A 19,956-nucleotide genomic window follows, 5' to 3' on the forward strand; every position below is an offset into this window, starting at 1 on the left:
CTTCTTTTCTCCCTTTCTTTCTCCTCCATTCTCTCTACCTTGTTCTTCTTTCTTTCTCAAAGTAACCCTTTACTAAAGATTGTCGAGATACACGTCACCATGCCAACATCAGCATAGCTTAGTTCCATTTCCTTGCCGTTCATTTCCCTGGATTCACTGTAATTGTACCTCCATTTGAATATCAATGGAATATTCCTTCTTGTCTTGCATTGTTCTGCAAAGAGAGATCATTAACATCTGGACAAAAGTTTCAACCGCCTTTCTTTTCTTCAACTAAAACCTGCCCGGTTTGTGACTTGGGACATGAACTACCATTATCTGAGTTAGTATTTTGCAAGCAACTCCTTTTTGTCAAAGTACAAAAATGGTTTCTGTCATCAGGTTTGCCACATTGACTCGTGGAACGGAGGTTCTTCCCCTGTCTAAATTCCTTTATAAAATAGGAGCCTTTCCTAGGCTGCTAGTTCTGTTTTTCTAAGTAGCAGAAGCATTCAGCACCTGATATCATTTCAAGTGCACAAATCAAGGGAACTGAACAACTGAACCAGCTGCAACTCTTGAAAAGTTTTGCATATCAACATCCGAATTGATGAGCTCTTAAGGTCATAAACCGAAATCCAATACACCGTCAAGTTGGAACAACTAGAACTCAAGGGAATTGGGATATCTGTTACACTTGAAGCTGGTTGAGCCTGCTAAACCAAATTGAATGCAAAATCATATGGAACAGATCATACCTAGTCGGTGTTGAGTTCCAAAGAAAATGCTTCTGCAACATCTTGACATTATTTTGCATGGCCTGGTAGCGTCTCAGAGGTATACTCAATAAAATCTCCTTCAGCCTAGGAATATCCTCAGCAACAACCACAGAAAAAGCCCTCCACTCAAGAACTTCGTCAAATGGAAGGGCAAAATTATCAGCAATGATAACTGGAACACACTCATAATATATCGCCTTGACAATCCTCGGGCTGTTAACTTCGTAACCCATCGGACAAAGGCAGAACTTGCTTGATTTCATGTGTTCGGAATAAGACGTAACTCTTGAGACTCTATGGGGTAAAGGCCCATAAATTTTTATGGATTCATCTTTGTCCCTTCAATACTTAAGAAGTCTGGGACGGACCGGACCGTGCATATTTCCAGCAAAAAAGGCAAGAATCGGGCGTTGTGACACTCTTTTTCCACCAACGTTTCTAAGCGGCCTCCTGGGATTCCTTATGATGGTTTCCGGAAGGGAAACATCCTTCCCATTATAAAATATTCCTTCAGATATATCTGCATTGCAGAGAGCTTTTATAGTGTTTCTACTTAGCTCCTCATGATCCTTTAGCGTGTAAGGTCCCTGTAAGAATATTTTAAAACATAGGGTGGTTAGAAGACATAAAATACTCGTTAAACAGAAAAGTTCCAACACTTTAAGAAAAATCATGTTGAACTTTGACACGTTTACTTCTATGAGTTCTATCCTAAGCTCTTTTGTTCTATTGTATGTCAGTCATATTGTTTAATCAACTTGTTCCATATTTTAAAAATTTTAAATTTCTAGCTTCTTTTATTAAACTAAATCCAACTCCCCAGCCTTAGAAAGCAAATTTAAAAGCTTAGGTCCAAAGATGAATGCTCATGAAAGAACTGTAGCGCAGAGACGATATTGATATGCATACATACCCAATCATGGCAAGCAACAAGGAAGTGATTTGACCCACGTGTCCGGTTCCAGAAAGGATACTTCACAGCTAGCATGTTCACGTAATCCCGCAGGAATACCGATAATGGCTTAAGGTTATGTGAGTTAGGCACGTATAGTACCCTTTGTAACTGACGTGCACTATATGGAAGATAGAATAGGTGAGCTTTTTCTGGGTCCCGTGTCACAAAATGGCGACTTTTTCCATCAGCTTCATGAACCATCCTTCGGATGAATAAATTCCTCTAAGATAAGGTTGATGAAAAAATAGGCCTTTTCCCTTCTTTGTAAATGTAAACTTTGAGTATAAGCTCCATCAACTCATAACTCCTGGAATGTCAACCTAATTGTGTTTAAAGAAAAAAACTAACTTTGAAAACGTAGAAACAGATTACAAAGATAAGCTTAATAGAGAAAGCTTCAATAGCCAATGGTTGCCAGTCAATGTACAAAAAGCACAATCTGAAGTCATAATAACATTTACAACTGTATCTCACAAGACTTGGCCCAAGCAGTTATATAATAGTGGGTAGAGAGACTTTTGAATTGCTAATATATACGATATGTTCATTTAACTACTCTAACCAATATTCTAGCTTCTGCTATGACCTACAGGTTGAAATTCATGAAAACTTCAATTTCTTGGTTTCCGTATAAGATTCTTCATTAATGACACGTCAGCTACTGCTTTAACAACTAGACCTTGCAAAACACGAAACCATAATGATGTTATGATTGTTAAGCTTATTGACAGTGGGGATTGTTAATTACTCAATTTTAGAATCACAAACAGAAATATGTCATATCTGAGTAAATATTCCAGCAAACAAAAACAAAACACAATCACTCAGTAACATCATATCGAAGGATATCATCATAACCAAGAAAAGAAGCTATCTAAAATTATAATCAAATACCTCTTAAAGGCAGATACATTCCTGAACAGAAGAGTATGCAAGCCCTGATCATCTCTAAACTAGTGGGGCATTCTCAATCTCTCTTTTGGCATATGCAAGTGCCTCATCCGGAGTCAACGATGCTATGTATCTCTGGAATATCAATTACAGTATAAAGATCAAGATATAAGAAGGATAAACTAATTTACCAGTAATATTTCTAAGGAATATAACACAAAAGAAAAATTACCAGCAGGTTATTGGACACATTTCTAACAGGTGAAGGAGGGGGAATAGATTTTTCTCCTGCACTCACATGCTTCCTACGTTTCCTCTGTTTTGAAACTTGCTCTCGTTTTTCCAGAACTCGCATTCTTTGACTTAATCCATAAGTAGAGTTGAGTGAAACAACTAGGGGGGCATGCTGACTAATATTGAACTGGTTATCTGGACTCGCCGGAAGTTCCCTCAATTTCTTTTCATGATTTGAATTTCGGTAAGATGAAACTTCTAATGATGGAAAGAGACTCCATTCAGTCTGAGGATGAGGAAGTGTAGAAATTTGAACCACAACCCTAAACAGTGTCAGAATAGCACCAATGAAGAAGAGCTTCTTCCAGTCAATTCTGAACAACAGAACAACCAGTATTGGCCGCAACAATTTCCTCATCTTCTTCAGCAGACAAAAACTCCTGCCTCTACAAAAAATCTGATCTTGTTGCTAAAATAAGAGCTACATTTGCAGATCCATTTTCAGTCCCTTAAGCAGCCTAAAACAGCCATCCAATACCTCCAACATGTCCAAGGCTCAAACACGGAGATCTGTGAAAGAAATTGTTAAGTTGAAACAAAAAATGCGGGATACTACACGATATAGAAGGTGAAATATAACATATTTTCAACTATGGGCAAAGACAATAATCTAGTGAACCAACCATTCACAAGGCACAAATAAAAACTAATTTTCAAAGATGTACTCTTTCCGTTCCAAAAAGATTGACATTATTTATTTATTAGTCCATTCAAGAAAGAATAACACATTTCTAAATTTGAAAATAATTTAACCTGAAGTACACTTAATTACAAGTTTTTATATCCACATAAATATTATGACACATTTAAAACCAAAAAATATCAAAAATCTTCATTTCTTTCTTAAAGGAGTGAGTAATTAAGTAAATAAGAGTGTCCTATTATAACTTAAGCTTTTAGATGAGGTACTCACACGGGTCAATACAACAACAACAACCCAGCGAAATCACACAAGTTGATTTTGGAGAGCGTTCTGTGTACACATGCCTTAACCCGACCTGGTAAAGTAGATAGCATGTTTCCGATATACCCTCGGCTCATGGTTCAATACATATAATCAAATAAAAGGATTAAAATATAAAAGCCAAGAGTCCATAGGCACACCTCTAGCTTCTTAAATTTGAATTTTCTACCAGATTAATGCTACGAAGCTTCTTAAAATCCATTGGAATCTTGTAAAAATATCGTCTCTTTGAGGTAAAAAGGAAAAGAAGTAAAAGCCCCAGGAATTCGATTCTGAATAATAATTGAAATTTTCAATTAAAGGGTAAATAATAAAAACTCAATATATACAGAGTAATGTTAATATATACGTACCTTTTGATTTACGATCATAAACGGCAGCAGACCAAACAACGCTAATTTTCGAAAGAAGGAAATTGAAGTTTTGGATAGAAGGAATTGTGATGTGAAAAAAGAAGGAAAAAAGAAAGAAACAGAAGGAAAGAGAAGCGAAAAGGAAAGGTGAAATGCGAAGGGAAAAGAGAAAAAATGGACACAGTATGCGACATAATAGGTGACTGTTTCCATATTTATATGTTATTTTTAGTGGTTAGCGCCAGTTGTCCGCTTGGACTTTCCTTTTATAAATAAACATGAAATAAAGTGCAGGTGCACCGACTCCATTGACACAAGGGTGCTCAAAATCAAACCGAAATCGAAAACAGAATCGAAATCGAAATTTAATGACTTATTGGTATCGGGTTAATGGTTTAATGGACGGGGAACGGAATAAAATTTTTTTATTAACGGCTTATCGGTTTGGGGGAGGATTATTTAATTTTCTTAACGGATAATCCGTTAACCCGTTAAAATATATATATATATATATATATATATATATATATATATATATATATATATATATATATATATATATATAGTACTCTATCTCTAAGTTCTAGCGCCTAATTCCTAAATAATCAGAACCCTTACGTACTATGCATCAGAAGATCCCAGGTTTGGCTTAGCTTAGCTTATTCTCCCACCCTACAACAAGATTGTTTAAGTTGATGTCTATGGTTCACCTCTGCTTTTGTTTTTTAAAACTAATGCATGTTGTCTATGTTTAATAGAAGAACAGCAGTATTGTGCCACATCTTTTTTCACTCTACAACACATGACACACTACATCATTCTTATGTAGGCGTTAACAGACATGTATGTCTGGACTCAATGTATAATTTTCTATTCTGAATTTGTATGCTAGGCGGTAAACAAACAATTAATACATGCAATATCGATTGAATTAGGCCGATAAACCGCCCAATAACCGCCCGATAAGAGCTAAACCGATACCAATCCGCCCGATATCTTATCGGGTGGCTAGCGGATTAATACATTTAAAAGCCGATAACTGTTAAGAGTAATTAACCGCCCAATCCGCTCGATAAGCAGCCCTAATTGAGCACCCGCTATGGCCCGGGAATAAGTCGGACCACAATGGTGTATTATACGTAGTCTTATTCTATATTTTTGTAAGAGGTTATTTTCATTGTTCGAACTCGTGACCTCCTAGTCACATGTCAGTAATTTTACCAGTTACGTCAAGGCTCATCTTCAAGTTTCAGGAATATAAGATTTCCTAAAAAGAAACTGAAGTCGTTTAGTTCAGCAAGATTTAATTTACCCTTATTATTTAGTATTACTAATACTATTTAATCTATCTATACTATATTAAAGCACGAAGACCCTTAGCGAAATGTCGTTCGCCTTTTTTACCCTTCAAAATTAAAGTTTACACTAGACAAAATAGTCATTCAATTATTTTCCTAATATTTAGGAATGTTCATTTAATTAGTTCCCTACTATTTAGGAATAGTCATTTAATTAACTTCCTAATATATAGGACTTTAAAATTAACTAATATTTGACTTATTAGTAAATTTTTCCTTATTTTAATTATGTAGATTAATCTCACCAAAACCTTTTTGTCTTATAAACGTGTGTAGTTAACATTATGACTTAAGGTAGTAGTCACTTTTTTTATTTTGATATTTTACTTAAACGAGTAATTAATTAAGTTGACCTTATACCATTCAAACAATTTGTTTGTAAATTTTTTCCCTTTATTCAACATATATAGACATTAGGAATGAGCATTTGATAAGTATTTCAATGTTAGTTTAATATTGATTTATCTCTTTTATTAATTATTTTATATTTTTAGATACAAATTTTGTTCACGATATTTAATTATTATTTAATATTACAATTTTTAAATCAACTATAGTTTTAGTTATTAAATAACTCTTTATTTGAATTAGATAAAAAATTCTAATATTTTAAATTTTGAATCAATTAAGATTTTACTTTAAATAAATTATTTACTTTTTTGAAGTTAGTACCATAATTATAATACATTCCATGTTAAATGTTTTAGTATTTAGGATTTTAAAATTAATTAAAATTTTATTTTTTAAAATTTTTATATAATATTTAAAGCTACACTCAATAATTTTTGACTTGCAAACATCATCTATAAATGTATAAAATTTACTCAATAATTGTAAAATAACATATAATCAATAAATATTTTTCTATTGACGTATGCAAACTTGAAATAATAAGGATGAAATAATAGAAGATGAAATATATTCTAAATGAGTTATTGTTAATTATTTTTCTTTTTACAAATATTCTAACAAATGACAACTCTGTATATTTTTATATATTAGTTTATTATTGTAAATTATTGACTTAACAATAGTCATTTTAAAACTTAAATTTTCACTTATTAAATTTTATAGGAATTACAGGCCAACCCGTCGTGATAAAAGTAATTATTTTACTTGTTTGTTCGATATTAAGGCATAAAAATAACAAAAAATTTCATAAGATATTCTTACAAAACTTAAGTACTTTCATTGGGTTAGATTTGGGATCAACATATTGTAATGACCCAACCGGTCATTTTAACTTTTAGAACTTCGTTCCCTAAAATAAAACCTCTCGTATGTGCTTTTATTGATTTATGACTTACGGGGAGGGTTGATTCGGGATTTGAAAGTGTTCGGGTTAAAATCGGAACACTTGATTCCTTAAGTTGGCTTTAAAAGGCCAAAATTGACTTCGGTCAATATTTTGAGAAAATGACCCCGGAATAGAATTTTTTTTCCAACAGTTCTATATGAGGATTTTGGACTTAGGAGCGTGTTCGAAATTTTATTTGGAAGTCTGTAGTTAAATTAGGCTTGAAATGGCTAAAATAGGAATTTAAGTTTGGAAGTTTGACCGGGGAGTTGACTTTTTGATATCGGAGTCGGAATCCACTTTTGAAAATTTTTATAGCTCCGTTATATCATTTATGACTTGTGTGCAAAATTTGTGGTCAATCGGACTTGATTTGATAGGTTTCGACATCGAATGTAGAAGTTGAAAATTTTAAGTTTCATTAAGCTTGAATTGGAGCATGATTCGTGGTTTTAGCGTCGTTTTATGTGATTTGAGATTTCAAATAAGTTCGTATGATGTTTTAGGACTTGTTGGTATATTTGATTGAGGTCCCGAGGGCCTCGGGTGAGTTTCAAATGGTTAACGGATCAAAAGTTGGACTTAAAATAGCTGCTGTAATTTTTCTCTTATGCTGGAAATTCTGGGCTATGATCGAGGGTCATGATCGAAGGCAGGGTTTGGGGGTCATGATCGAAGGCAAAGGCTCGAGGGCCATGATCGAAGCCACGATCGAGGCCGAGGATCGAGGCCATGATCGAGGCCGAGGATCGAGGGCTGCCTGGGCAGAATTATAAAGGAGGACATTCGTCCCATTAGCCTTTTTTGACAAATTGGAGCTTGAGCAAAGGCGATTTTTGATAGATTTTCAAGGAAAGACATTTGGGGTAAGTGATTCTAACTCGGATTTGGTCAATATACACGAATATATCATTATTTTCACCATTTAGTTAGTGTTTTGAGATTGAAATTTGGAATTTTTTTGAAATATCATAGAAATGAATTTTTGAGATTTCGGTATCGATTCGGATTCGGATTTGAGTGAAACTGGTATGGTTGGACTCGTAACTGAACGGGTTGTCAGATTTCATAACTTTCGTCGGATTCCAATACGTGGACCCCACAGACGAATGTTTAATTAATTTCAGAATTTTTATTGAAAATATAGTATTTTCTTATGAAATTGATTCTATAATTTTTGGTGACTGTATCGACTTATGTTTGGTTAGATTCGAGCCAATCAAAGTTGGATAATCGAGGAAAAGGCTTACTAGTGGATTAAATTGGAGCAAGACAAGATAAGTCTCTTGTCTAATCTTGTGAAGGGGAAATTACCCCATAGGTAATTAAAGTAATAATTGTTGCTAATTGTGGGGGCTACGTACGCACGAGGTGACGAGAATCCGTGCATAGCTACTATTAATGCTAAAGTTCGGGTAGTTTAGGACTCAAAGCATGAATTACTTGTGTAAATTGTATTCTTTGTTTAATTAATATTATTTGATATATATATATATATATATATATATATATATATATATATATATATATATATATATTGTGAATTGTTAGATAAAACATATTAAAGGATGAAAATCTCATATGCTTGATTTTCTGTTTAAATTAATTAATTGTTAAGAGAAATTGTTCTTCCTCTCGAATTTATCTTATAATAAATATACTCTCCTTCCGGAGGTACATAAGAAAATGTCCTCTTTTTTTGTGGAGCGGGCCGAATGCCTCGGCAGGATAGATGCATCTATGGATCACGCCGCACGTCCCTCGGCAGTGTACACGATACTCTGGATCGGGTCATATAACCTCGACAGAAATCGTGCCTAATAATAATAATTACACGATACTTTGATCGTTTATTGCAGCTTGTAAAGCTAATTGATAAATTAAAAATTTATTGGAATTGAAGGAATATAATTAATATATTGAGAATTATTGAATTTGAAAGAATTTAATTATTTCTGCTGATTAAATAAAATTATTGTTGATTTTGTGAATCATGCTGAGTTAAATAAATTTTATTTTATTCTATTTAATATTGTTGACCCTTAGTGAGTGTCAAAGTCGACCATCTCGTCTCTAACACTTCGAGATTAGGTTTGATACTTACTAGGTATACGTTGTTTACGTACTCATGCTACACTTGCTGCACTTTTTGTGCAGGATCTGAAACATCGCACATCCACGTTATCCAGCGGTGTAGTGGCGAGCTTCCTTTCTGAGCCGTTCTGTAGCTACTAGTGCCTCTTCTTGCATTTTTATTCTGTCTATTTTTATTTCAGACAGTATTTATAGTTTTGTATAATCTACTAGATGCTCATACACTTGTAACACCAGGTCGTGGCACACACATTGGTAGAATTTGGAATTGTATTATTTTCTTGGATTTAAGTTAATCAGTATCTTTTCAAATTTCTTTAATATTTTTAGAAAAATAATAAAATTATTTAGAAAATTATTCTGAAAATAATTGATATATGTTTAATTTATTTGTTGGCTTACCTAGCTGTAGTGTTGGGCGCCATCACGACCTATAGGTGAAATTGGGTCGTGACAACATGGTATCAGAGCACTAGGTTCACGTAGGTCTCACAAGTTATGAGCAGACCTAATAGAGTCTTGCAGATCGGTACGGAGACGTCTGTACTTATCTTCGAGAGGCTATAGGGTATTAGGAAACTACCTTTCTTCATATTCCATCGTGCAATTAATGTAGTACTAAATATCCTTCTCTTATTCTCTCACAGATGGTGAGAACACGCTCTAATGAGGTTCCAGACCAGGGAAGAGCTATTCCCCCAGTTGCTAAAGGCCGAGGCAGCTCGTGGTAGGGGCGAGGACGTTGCTCCACCAGTTGCTCCAAATAATCACGCACTCTATGATTATCGGACCAGTTGCTCCACCAGTTGCCCGACAACCAAACGGTGGAAGACAGGTGGGTAGGGGCCTTCCTAGAGGTGGAGGTCATCCAGGCAGAGGCCAGCCAGTTGGCGCTCCAGCTCAATTCTATGATTTTCTGACCAGACCAGATGCAGAGGACTCAGATGCCGTGATTACAGGTATTATTTCTGTTTGCGGCAAAGATGCCTCGGTATTATTTCATCCAGGATATACGTATTCATATGTGTCATCTCTATTTGCTCCATTCCTGGGTGTTTCTCGTGAGTCCTTGAGTACTCATGTTTATGTGTCCACTCATGTGGGCGATTCTGTTATTGTGAACTGGATCTACCAGTCCTGTATTATTACATTATGTGGTTATGAAACTAGAGCAGATCTCATATTGCTTGAGATGACAGATTTTGAAATTATTCTGGGCATGCACTAGTTATCTCCATATCATGCTATTCTAGTTTGACTTCTAACTGTAATAGATACTGAATAAACAAAATGATGCCGCTCGGCATGTACAATAACCAAACTCTACTTACACAGCTTTTCCCAAAACACGGAATGTCATGAGTCACAAGATATAGAAGTAAATAACATATCTATACACCGAAGTCTAGTAAAAACAAATACAGAAGAAGTGTTTGACACGGGGAAGAATAGAAGGGGACTCCGAGGTCTGCGGACGCGGCAGATATACCTTGAAGTCTCCAACAGCTGCCTCGAACTTACAGATACTGCGGCTGATAACGAGCACCTGAATCTACACATAAAACATGTGCAGAAGAGTAGCATGAGTACACAAAACATGTGCAGAAGAGTAGCATGAGCCTAACCTCGGTCGAGTAGTGACGAGGTGAGGTCAGGCCCACTGGTATATAATAATAAAGAAAACATGAGAATAAGTAGTATAATAAGAGACTAAAGTTCAACAAAGGAAGACACAATGAGATAACATAACAGTACACGGTATTAAGCGGTAGGGGATATCCCGAGATACCGTATCGTAGTCCCAAAAGTAATATGCAGGGAGAACTCCCGAGGTACCGCCTCGTAGTCTCAAAAGTAAATGTGCAGGGGGATCTCCCGGGATACTATCCCGTATTCCCAAAAGTAAATATGCAGGGTGGATCTCCCGGGATACCGTCCCGTAGTCCCAAAGTAAATATACAACATAATCAATTACAGACGATAGAACAACAAGAGAACCTATGGTCTAGACTAAGTACAAGTTGGGAAAAGAAACATGAATTCAATAGGCATGCTGTGAAGAGTTCAATTAAGCAATTAAGGCATGTAGACATGTTATCTTAGGCTAACAGAGTAACTACGCATGCTAGTATGTTCAATTAAGGTAAAAACAAGAAATTACTCGATAAAAGTCAGGGTTTTCAACAAATAGCCTGTGTACGCACTTGTCACCTCGCGTACACGGCGCTCATATAGTAAAGTAAGTACCAAATCCTCAGAGGATTTCCCCCACACAAGGCTAGGCAACCTACTTACCTCGAACCAAACTCAATCAATTGATAACAATGCTCTTCCCATGAATATCCGACTCCGAATGGCCCGGTTAGCAATAGTGGCATGATGTTGGCAATGACCAGTTCCTTCAGCGTGTTAAGTTATGCATGTGATTTGTGGCGGTACGGAAGTGGATCCCGGAAGGGTTATGGAGATCTAGACCACTACTTGAGGATTGTATTTTCTGCATTATGGGAATTCGGTTGTGCGTTGCATTGGTTCTTCTGAGATGAGTTAAGTAAAAGGTTTCTATATGATGAAGTAATTATCCTATTAGTGGTTCAGGAGTTATGATGGAATTCTTGTATTTTCGCGTATTGGCGTGTTAGGTGTAGTGAACAACATGAGAATTGGAAGTGGAGGATCAAGGTTGCGATTCGGTATAAGCAAGAATGTTACGCGCTTAGGTGAGCAGGAAGGGATTCAAGTGTTAGAGTAAACTGGTATTGTCTTTAGCGTCACATGAGGTCGGTGTCCTGTGTGAGAGGCTTTGTTCCCTGATTGGCGGATCCCTGATTTGCTTTAGAGCATTAGTATGGCTGGTGGTAGGGATGTACATACTTGTTACCTGATACGGAAGGTTGTGGGAGCGTATCCCATGGAAGGATTATATAAGTGTGACATATAGTCACTTAGTTGATTAAATATTGAAACCAAGTATGGAGACTGTGGTACTATCGCTAATGTGAGAATTTATGCCTGGAGGGCACTCGGTTCAGTTGATTTTGAACTGTGGAAGTTTGTTCCGAATTTAACGGTTGTTCTTGTACGTCATGGGAAAGAGGGGTTATTGTGGAATCCATGGAGGATTATTGGCTTAATGCGGTACGATCGAAATCGGCTTGAGGTCCGTGGATGAATCTAAATGTGAATGCGGGCTTTGTATCAGGCTGGGTGTGTTCATTTAAGCATAGCATTGTTTACAAAGGAGTATTCAGACATTGGATGTTATTTCGTCGTCGGCTATTTCATGTAAAACTGTATTGTGCCATGTGGGTTGTGAGGCGGTTTGGTTATTTGCACTCGTATTGAGATCCCGGGTAATTTGTAGTGTTGTGAGAGCAGGATGGCTCTCGAGATGCAGGTCATTTATTACACCGTAGTTGTTCTTGAGTTTCTTAGCGTATGGCACTATCCGTCTCCCCAGGATTTGAATAATGCACTTCGCGTGCTTATGGTCGATATTCGAGTATTTCATAGTTATGATAATTTTTGCTCGGTAAGTATTTTCTTATAGATTATTATGTATGGATCGAATGGCACGCCGCCATGGGTATATTGTTTGGATAGGGTGGCACGCCGCCACGTGTATCATGGTTGGATCGGGTTGCACGCCGCAATGGTAGCATGTGTGGATCGGGTTGCATACTGCAATAGTGTGATGTTGAGTACAATTTCCCATATCTATTATTGAATGCTTTGCTCCTCGTTTTCTGAGGAAGGTTCATAATATCTTTTCGGTTGTTTAAATTAGTTATGCGGATTGAGTAGTTCTTTCTAGAGCTCGTTCCCCTGTGTATCACATGCGAGTTTGTAGCTTGTTGGCACATTGTGGCATTATATGAGACTTTTGGCAATGTGTGAGGTAGCTTATTGCCTGAGCAGCTTGCACTGGGTGAGATGAGATTATTAGGCCTGGGATCAGTGTAATCAGATTTATATGCGGTATATTTGAGAGCAAATATCATTATTTTATTCATAATGAGGTAATATGGTTCTTGTCGGGAGGAGAGACTTCATGAATTGTGATTTGGCAGGTGGTTACGAGTTTCTACACATCTTTTCTATTGTGGCAGTATTGCGAGAGTTGAAACGGGAATTATATGCTTCATGAGGCATGTTGTGGGCATCAGGTTCGTGGGATTTCGGCTATTATTGTTAGACGGTGTTATTATGGTTAGGTGAATTAGGCAGTGTATGGTGTGGATTCAGATTAGGTATACAATTAGGCATTGGCACATCGTGTAGTGATGGGTACGGTATTTGTATGTTGGAAACAGACCCGGTAGAGGATTTTCGATGTTGGAATTTGACTCTAAGGCTTATTTGACTAAATAAAAAGGATAAATTCCAGGTTCGTTTAAGCTGACGTGCTCAACTGGGTTGTGGTAGCACAAGTAGGTGCACGAGGTGTTAAACAATGATTTTAGACAACTCCAGAGCAGTTCTTAGCACGTTCGAGGATGAACGTATGTTTAAGTGGGAGAGAATGTAACGACCCGACCAGTCGTTTTGAGCTCTAACGCGTCGTTCGGCGGGATGAGGCCATGAGAAGCTTCACTTCAGGTATTAAGACTTGTACGCGTGGTTGGAATTGGAATTCCGGAAGTTCTGTGTTGATTTGGAAAGAAAGTTCTCATTTCGGAAGCCTTAAGTTGGAAGAATTGTCTATGATCGGATTTTTGAGTAAACGAACTCGCAATCGGGATTTGAAGGCTCCAATAGGTTCGTATGATGATTTTGGACTTGAGCATACGTCCGGATCGGGTTTTGGATGACCCGGGAGCATTTCGACGCCTACTGTGGAAGTTAGCCTTTTGGAAGGTATTCATAAATTTGGGCTGAAGTGCATTTCAATGTTATCGATATCCGTTTGGGATTCTGAGTCTGTGAATAGCTCCATATGGTGATTCTGGTATTGGGAGCGCGTCCGAAAGTAGCTTTGGAGGTCCGTAAGTCATTTTAGGGTCATTTGGCGAAAGTTAGAAATTTGAAGGGTTTTGAGAAGTTTGACCGGAAGTGGACTTTTCGATATCGGGGTCGGATTCCGATTCCGTAAGTTGAAGTAGGTCCGTAATGTCGAATGTGACTTGTGTGCAAAATTTGAGGTCAATCGGGCGTGATTTGATAGGTTTCGGCATCGAATATAGAAGTTTGAAGTTCTAAAGTTCATTAAGCTTGAATTGGGTTGCGATTTGTGATTTCGATGATGTTTGATGTGATTTGAAGGCTCGACTAAGTTCGTATGGTGTTTTAGTACGTGTTGGTATAACTGGTTGAGGTCCCGGGGGCCTCGGGTGGATTCCGAATGGTTAACGGATTGAATTTGCCTTTTGGAGGTGCTGAGGCTGCTGTCTTGTAGTGTAACCACACCTGCGAGGTTAGGGCCACAGGTGCGGAGCCACAGAAAAGGCTATGAGGGTCGCGGTAGCGACTTAGGCTGGGACCGCAGATGCGGCCGAGTTTCGCAAAAGCGGGACCGCACCTGCCTACGTGGAGCCGCAGAAGCGAAAGCGTAGAAGCGGATGGGGGTCGCAGATGCGGAGCTGGAGGGTCTGAAGGAGGACCGCAAAAGTGGTAGAGTAGCCGCACCTGCGGAATAGCAGAAGCGATCATGTGACCGCAGGTGCAAAAGATCGCTGGGCAGATTGTTTAAAGGGCGAGATTTGGCTCTTCTTCTCTCATTTTTCCACTTAGTTGGGGCGATTTTGGAGAGTTTCAAAGGGAGATTTTCATCAAGCAACACAAGGTAAGTGATTCCCACTCATTATAAGTTAAATACATGGGCTGTATAAGGATTTAAACATGGAAATTTATAAAAATTGTGGGGGTTTTGGTAGAAAATCTAGAATTTGATATTTTTGGATTTTGATCACAAATTTGGGTATGGAATTGAGAATAAATTATATATTTGGGTTCGTGAGATTATGGGTAAAGTTTATCTCCGAAATATTTTGGAATCCGGGCACGTGGGCCCGAGGGTGATTTTTATCGACTCTTCAAGCGAAGTTAGTAATTGTTATAAATTGGATTATAATGAGTATTAGAGTGTATATTTATGGATTTGCACATTTATTGACTAGTTTTGGAGCGATAGGCATCGGTTCGGGTTGCTAGAAAGGTGTTGGAGCCGGTTTTGGGACTTCGGAGCGAGGTAAGTCTCCTTTCTAGCCTTGTAAGAGGGAGTTAACCCCATAGGTGAAATAATTTAATATGTGCTTCTATTTGTGGGGGCTACGTACGCACGAGGTGACTAGAGTATGTGCGTAGCTACTATTATGCTTAAGTCCGGGTAGTCTAAGACCCAAATCATGCTATACTTATAATATTTGCATCCTTATTGTTAATTTAAATTGCTTAAATCACATTGAACTTGGTAAAGAAATTTTTAAAAGGTTAAACTTCGCTTTCTTGACCGTTAAATGAGAATTGGCATTTCCTTGGATAATTGCTCCTTAATGAATTCTTGATTTGGCTGCTTGAATATGTTTTTCTTTTGTGGAGCAGGCCAAACGCCTCGGTAGATTAAATAGATGCAACTATGGTTCGCGTCGTTCGACCCTCGGCAGTGCACAATTTATATTTATATGTTGGAGCGGGCTATACGACCTCGGCATTGTTTGTGCATGTTACATCTTTGAAATTCATAATATTTGCTACTGCTTCATTGGCTCGAGATATAAATTGTTAAATAACGAAACCAGAGATGGAAATTTCCTAAATAATAAAAGAAATATTTACTTACTTATTGATTATTGAGCCTCCCGCTATTTCATATAATTCACGCTTAATTAAACTATTGGTATTATAATGCTAGCCCATAGTGAGTGTCGGAGTCGACCCCTCGTCACTACTTCTTCGGGGTAAGGCAGGATACTTACTGGGTACGCGTTGATTTACGTACTCATACTACACTTGCTGCACGTTTTGTGCCGGTGCATTTATGACTAGCGGCCTTGCAAGAGTAGAGGCATGTATGCATACGGAGACTTAAGTGAGTTGCACTCCCTATTACGATCCGCAGCCAGCAGAGTCTCTTTCAGAGTATTTGTATTTTCTTCTGTCCAAATTTGTATTCCGGACGAATGCTGTATTTTATTTTAAATTCTTAGATGATGCTCATGCGCTTGTGACACCGGGTTTTGGGACGATTATAGGTTTCACTGTATTAAAATTATTACAAAAATATTATTATACACTCCGTAACTTCCATCTTTTACTGTTTAATTAAAGGAAAAATATAATTTCTATATTATTAAAATAAGAACAAAATTAAATATTTATTGAGGCTTGTCTGATAGTAGTGTACGACACCATCACGACCTTTAATGAATTTAGGTTCGTGACACCGACTACATTGGTCAGTTCAGTAAAAAACAACCGAGTCGATCAATTTTTGATTCCGGCCAATATTTTTTCTGACTCACCCAATTCGATCATATTTAATCGATAATCTTCCAAAACTGACGGCGTTTTCGGTCGGAAAAGACAAATAGTAACAATATGTTACTCAGCTATAATTGTATCTGGAAACTCGATATATTGCTCAATATAGACTCAACTAATCGTACTATCCGTAGTGCTTATGACAAAAGTAATTCGTGCTCATGACAAAAGTAATTCGTTTTGTCTAAAAGTTAGGTGTGAATAATTTTTTTTGATTTGTCGCATAAGAGTACTTCAACTTTCTATTGAAACTTTTTTATTTCATATAGATGAAAATGGGATTGCACTAACTTGTAAACAAGGGGGAAATACCACTAATAATCAGAACATAGTTTTTTTCTTTCTATAAAACGAATACAAGTTTGCTAAAACAAATGAATAATATTATTAGCAATACATTTTTTTCTGTTAATTAATACACTTTTACAAAAGAAAGAATTACTGCTCAACAATCACGATATTTCTTGTAAACATTTTCACCTGCATCTTCATTAAAATAACCCAAATAAAAACTATCATGTAGCGACCCAACTTGTCGTTTTAAGAATTAACGCCCCGTTCAGCGACTTAAGGTCCCGATTAACTTCGTAATATGTATTATGACTGTCACGACCCAAATTAACCCCCCATAAGGTGTCGTGAAGCCTATTATTACGAAAAATATAAAGAAAACGCAACATTTTAAAGATAAACAACATATTGTGAATAGCCAAAAGTAGTACCACTCGACATATACAAAATAATTTTTCAAGACCCGGAATATCACTATGTCACAAGCTGCTATAATCTATGTAGCTCTATACAAAAGTCTGAAGATAATAAAGAAAATCTCTAGGCGAGGGAGTAGAAGGGGACTCCGAAAATCCGCGGACGCAAATAGAAGTACCTTGAAGTCTCCTAGAATCAGCAGCACGCACTAACCTCGAGGCTGATAGCTCGCACCTGGATCTGCACACGAAAACATGTGCAGGAAAGGGCATGAGTACACCACAATGATACCCAATAAGTGCCAAGTCTGACATCGGTCGAGTAGTGACGAGGTCAGGTCAAGGCCCTACCGGAGTGAATATAATAAATTAAACAGTAAAAGATATAAGTAAAATTTACGGTAACACAATTAAGGAAATTCTCGAAATTTAATAGATTTCGGGAGCCCTCGGCTCAGAACAAGGTAAACACAGTGGGAACTCTTCCGGGATACCGTCACGTAGTTCCAAATGAATATGCCGTAGTCCCAAAGTAAATATGCAGTGCTGGGGGATCTCCCAGAATAAATCCGTAGTCCCAAAGTAAATATGCAGTGCTGAGAGATCTCCCGGAATACGTCCGTAGTCCCAAAGTAAATATGCATTACTGGGGGATCTCCCGGAATACGTCCGTAGTCCCAAAATAAATATGCAAGATAGGGGATCTCCCGGAATACGTTTGTAGTCCCAATTTAAATATGCAACGCAAGATGAAATGGCAGGTATGACATCGAGTTATACAGTTTATACTGAACACATATAAGGAAAGTAGGGACTTAACTAAGCATGGCGCACAGAATGTCAAATAGACAGTTAAAACATGTAAGCATACTTCTTTAGTCTAAGTTTAACAATTAAACGTATTAATGCAATTTAATAAGAAAAAAAAATAGTTTATGATTTAGAAAGGAAAAGTCTGAACATATGATGCAAGCGGCCTCTCACCGACTGGAATGAACGCAAGGCTGCCCATACTCACTGCCTTTCTACTCAAGGTATCAGCCACCACATTGGCCTTTCCGGGATGATAAAAGATGGTGATGTCATAGTCTTTCAATAGCTCCAACCACCTCCTCCACCTCAAATTTAGATCCTTTTTCTTGAACAAATACCGAAGGCTCCGATGATCCGTGAAAACCTCACACGACATACCGTAAAGGTAGTGCCTCCAAATCTTCAGTGCATGAAAAATGGCTGACAACGTAAAATCATGGACAAGTTAATTCTTCTCATGAACCTTCCACTGCCGTGACACATATGCAATCACCCTGCCTTCCTACATCAATAACGCACCGAGTCCAACACGGGACTATAACGACCCGGCCGGTCGTTTTGAGAGTTATAGCCCTGATCCCCTATTAGCTGCTTATTTCATATCTAATTCTACTATTGTGACTTGCCGGGAGATTTTATTTTGGTTTTTGAAGTATTTTGGGACACTTAGACCCTAAATGGAGGTTTAAGGCTTAGGATTTAGACCGTAGTCAAAACTGTGTGAAGACGACTTCAGAATGGAGTTATGTTAGTTTTGTAGCTCCCTTAGGTGATTTTGGACTTTGGTGCGTGTCCGGATAGTGTTTTGGAGGTCCGTAGCTTATTTAAGCTTGAAATGGCAAAAGTTAAATTTTTGGAGTTTTGGACCGGTAGTGGAAATTTTGATATCGGGGTCGAATTCCAATTCCGATTCCGAAAATTTGAGTAGGTCCGAAATGTCGAATATGACTTGTGTGCACAATTTAGGATCAATCAGACGTGGTTTGGTTGATTTCGGCATCGGTTGTCGAATTTTAAAGTTTCAAGTTCTTTAAGTTTGAATCGGAGGATGTATTGTGATTTTAGCGTTGTTTGATGTTTGAGGATTCGACTAAGTTTGTATGGTATTTTAGGATTAGTTGGAATATTTGGTTGAGGTCCCCGGGGCCTCGGTGTGTTTCAGATGCTTAACGGGTTGAAATTTGAACTTAGGCCATTGTTGAAGTTTCAGACATCTGGTGTTTTCGCACCTGCGGTGGGGATACCGCAGGTGCGGGCTCACAAATGCAAAGAAGCAAACGCATAAGCGGATTTGGGCAGCTTAGGTTGGAATTGCAGGTGCGAGTTTAGTTTCGCATCTGCGATGCCCGCATATGCAAGAGAGGATCGCAGATGCAGCGAATGCCCGCAGAAGCGGACAGGTATCCGCAGGCGCGCTCACGCGGGTACGGCCCCATTGCCACAGATGCGGACTCAGCCTTCATAAGTGACTTCCGTACCTGCGATGCTTTTTCCGTAGATGTGGTACCACAAGTGCGGTTCTGGGCTCACATAAGCGAGTTCGCTGGGCAGAAAAGAGAGAGTTTCGAGGGTTCGAATTCATTCTCCATTTTTGGATTTGGGGGCTCAGAAATTGGCGATTCTTTGAGGGATTTGCAGAGAGAGATTTGGGGTAGCGATTCCTTATTCGATTTGAGCAGAATCTCAATTAGAATAATTCTCTCCACCAGCATCACCACCTAAAGAATTTTGATCAACATCTCTATCAGAATATTTCTCTCCATCAATATCATCTCCTGGTTCATTACTTTCACCATTTCCATATTCATTACTTTTGTGACGTTTTTCCTTTGAAAAGCTGGAACAATCTCTTAATTCATTCCTTTCATCTTCATCATTCTACAAGCCATGATGGTATTTCTGTTTACTTCATTCATTAAAATTTTGAATGAATTCTAAAACTATATCAAGCTTCTCATTAATAACGTGTAACAATGAATAAATAATATTAACA

General features: G+C 37.7%; 1 pseudogene; it reads right to left on the minus strand.

Annotated features, from left to right (window-relative positions):
* Positions 1–529: 529 nt before the first annotated feature.
* On the minus strand, positions 530–4,402 carry LOC107804470 (putative glycosyltransferase At5g25310; annotated as a pseudogene).
* Between the last annotated feature and the right edge of the window lie 15,554 nt (positions 4,403–19,956).

This window comes from Nicotiana tabacum, chromosome 15 (genome assembly GCF_000715075.1).
Source record: "Nicotiana tabacum cultivar K326 chromosome 15, ASM71507v2, whole genome shotgun sequence".
In the NCBI taxonomy this organism is placed as follows: domain Eukaryota; kingdom Viridiplantae; phylum Streptophyta; class Magnoliopsida; order Solanales; family Solanaceae; genus Nicotiana; species Nicotiana tabacum.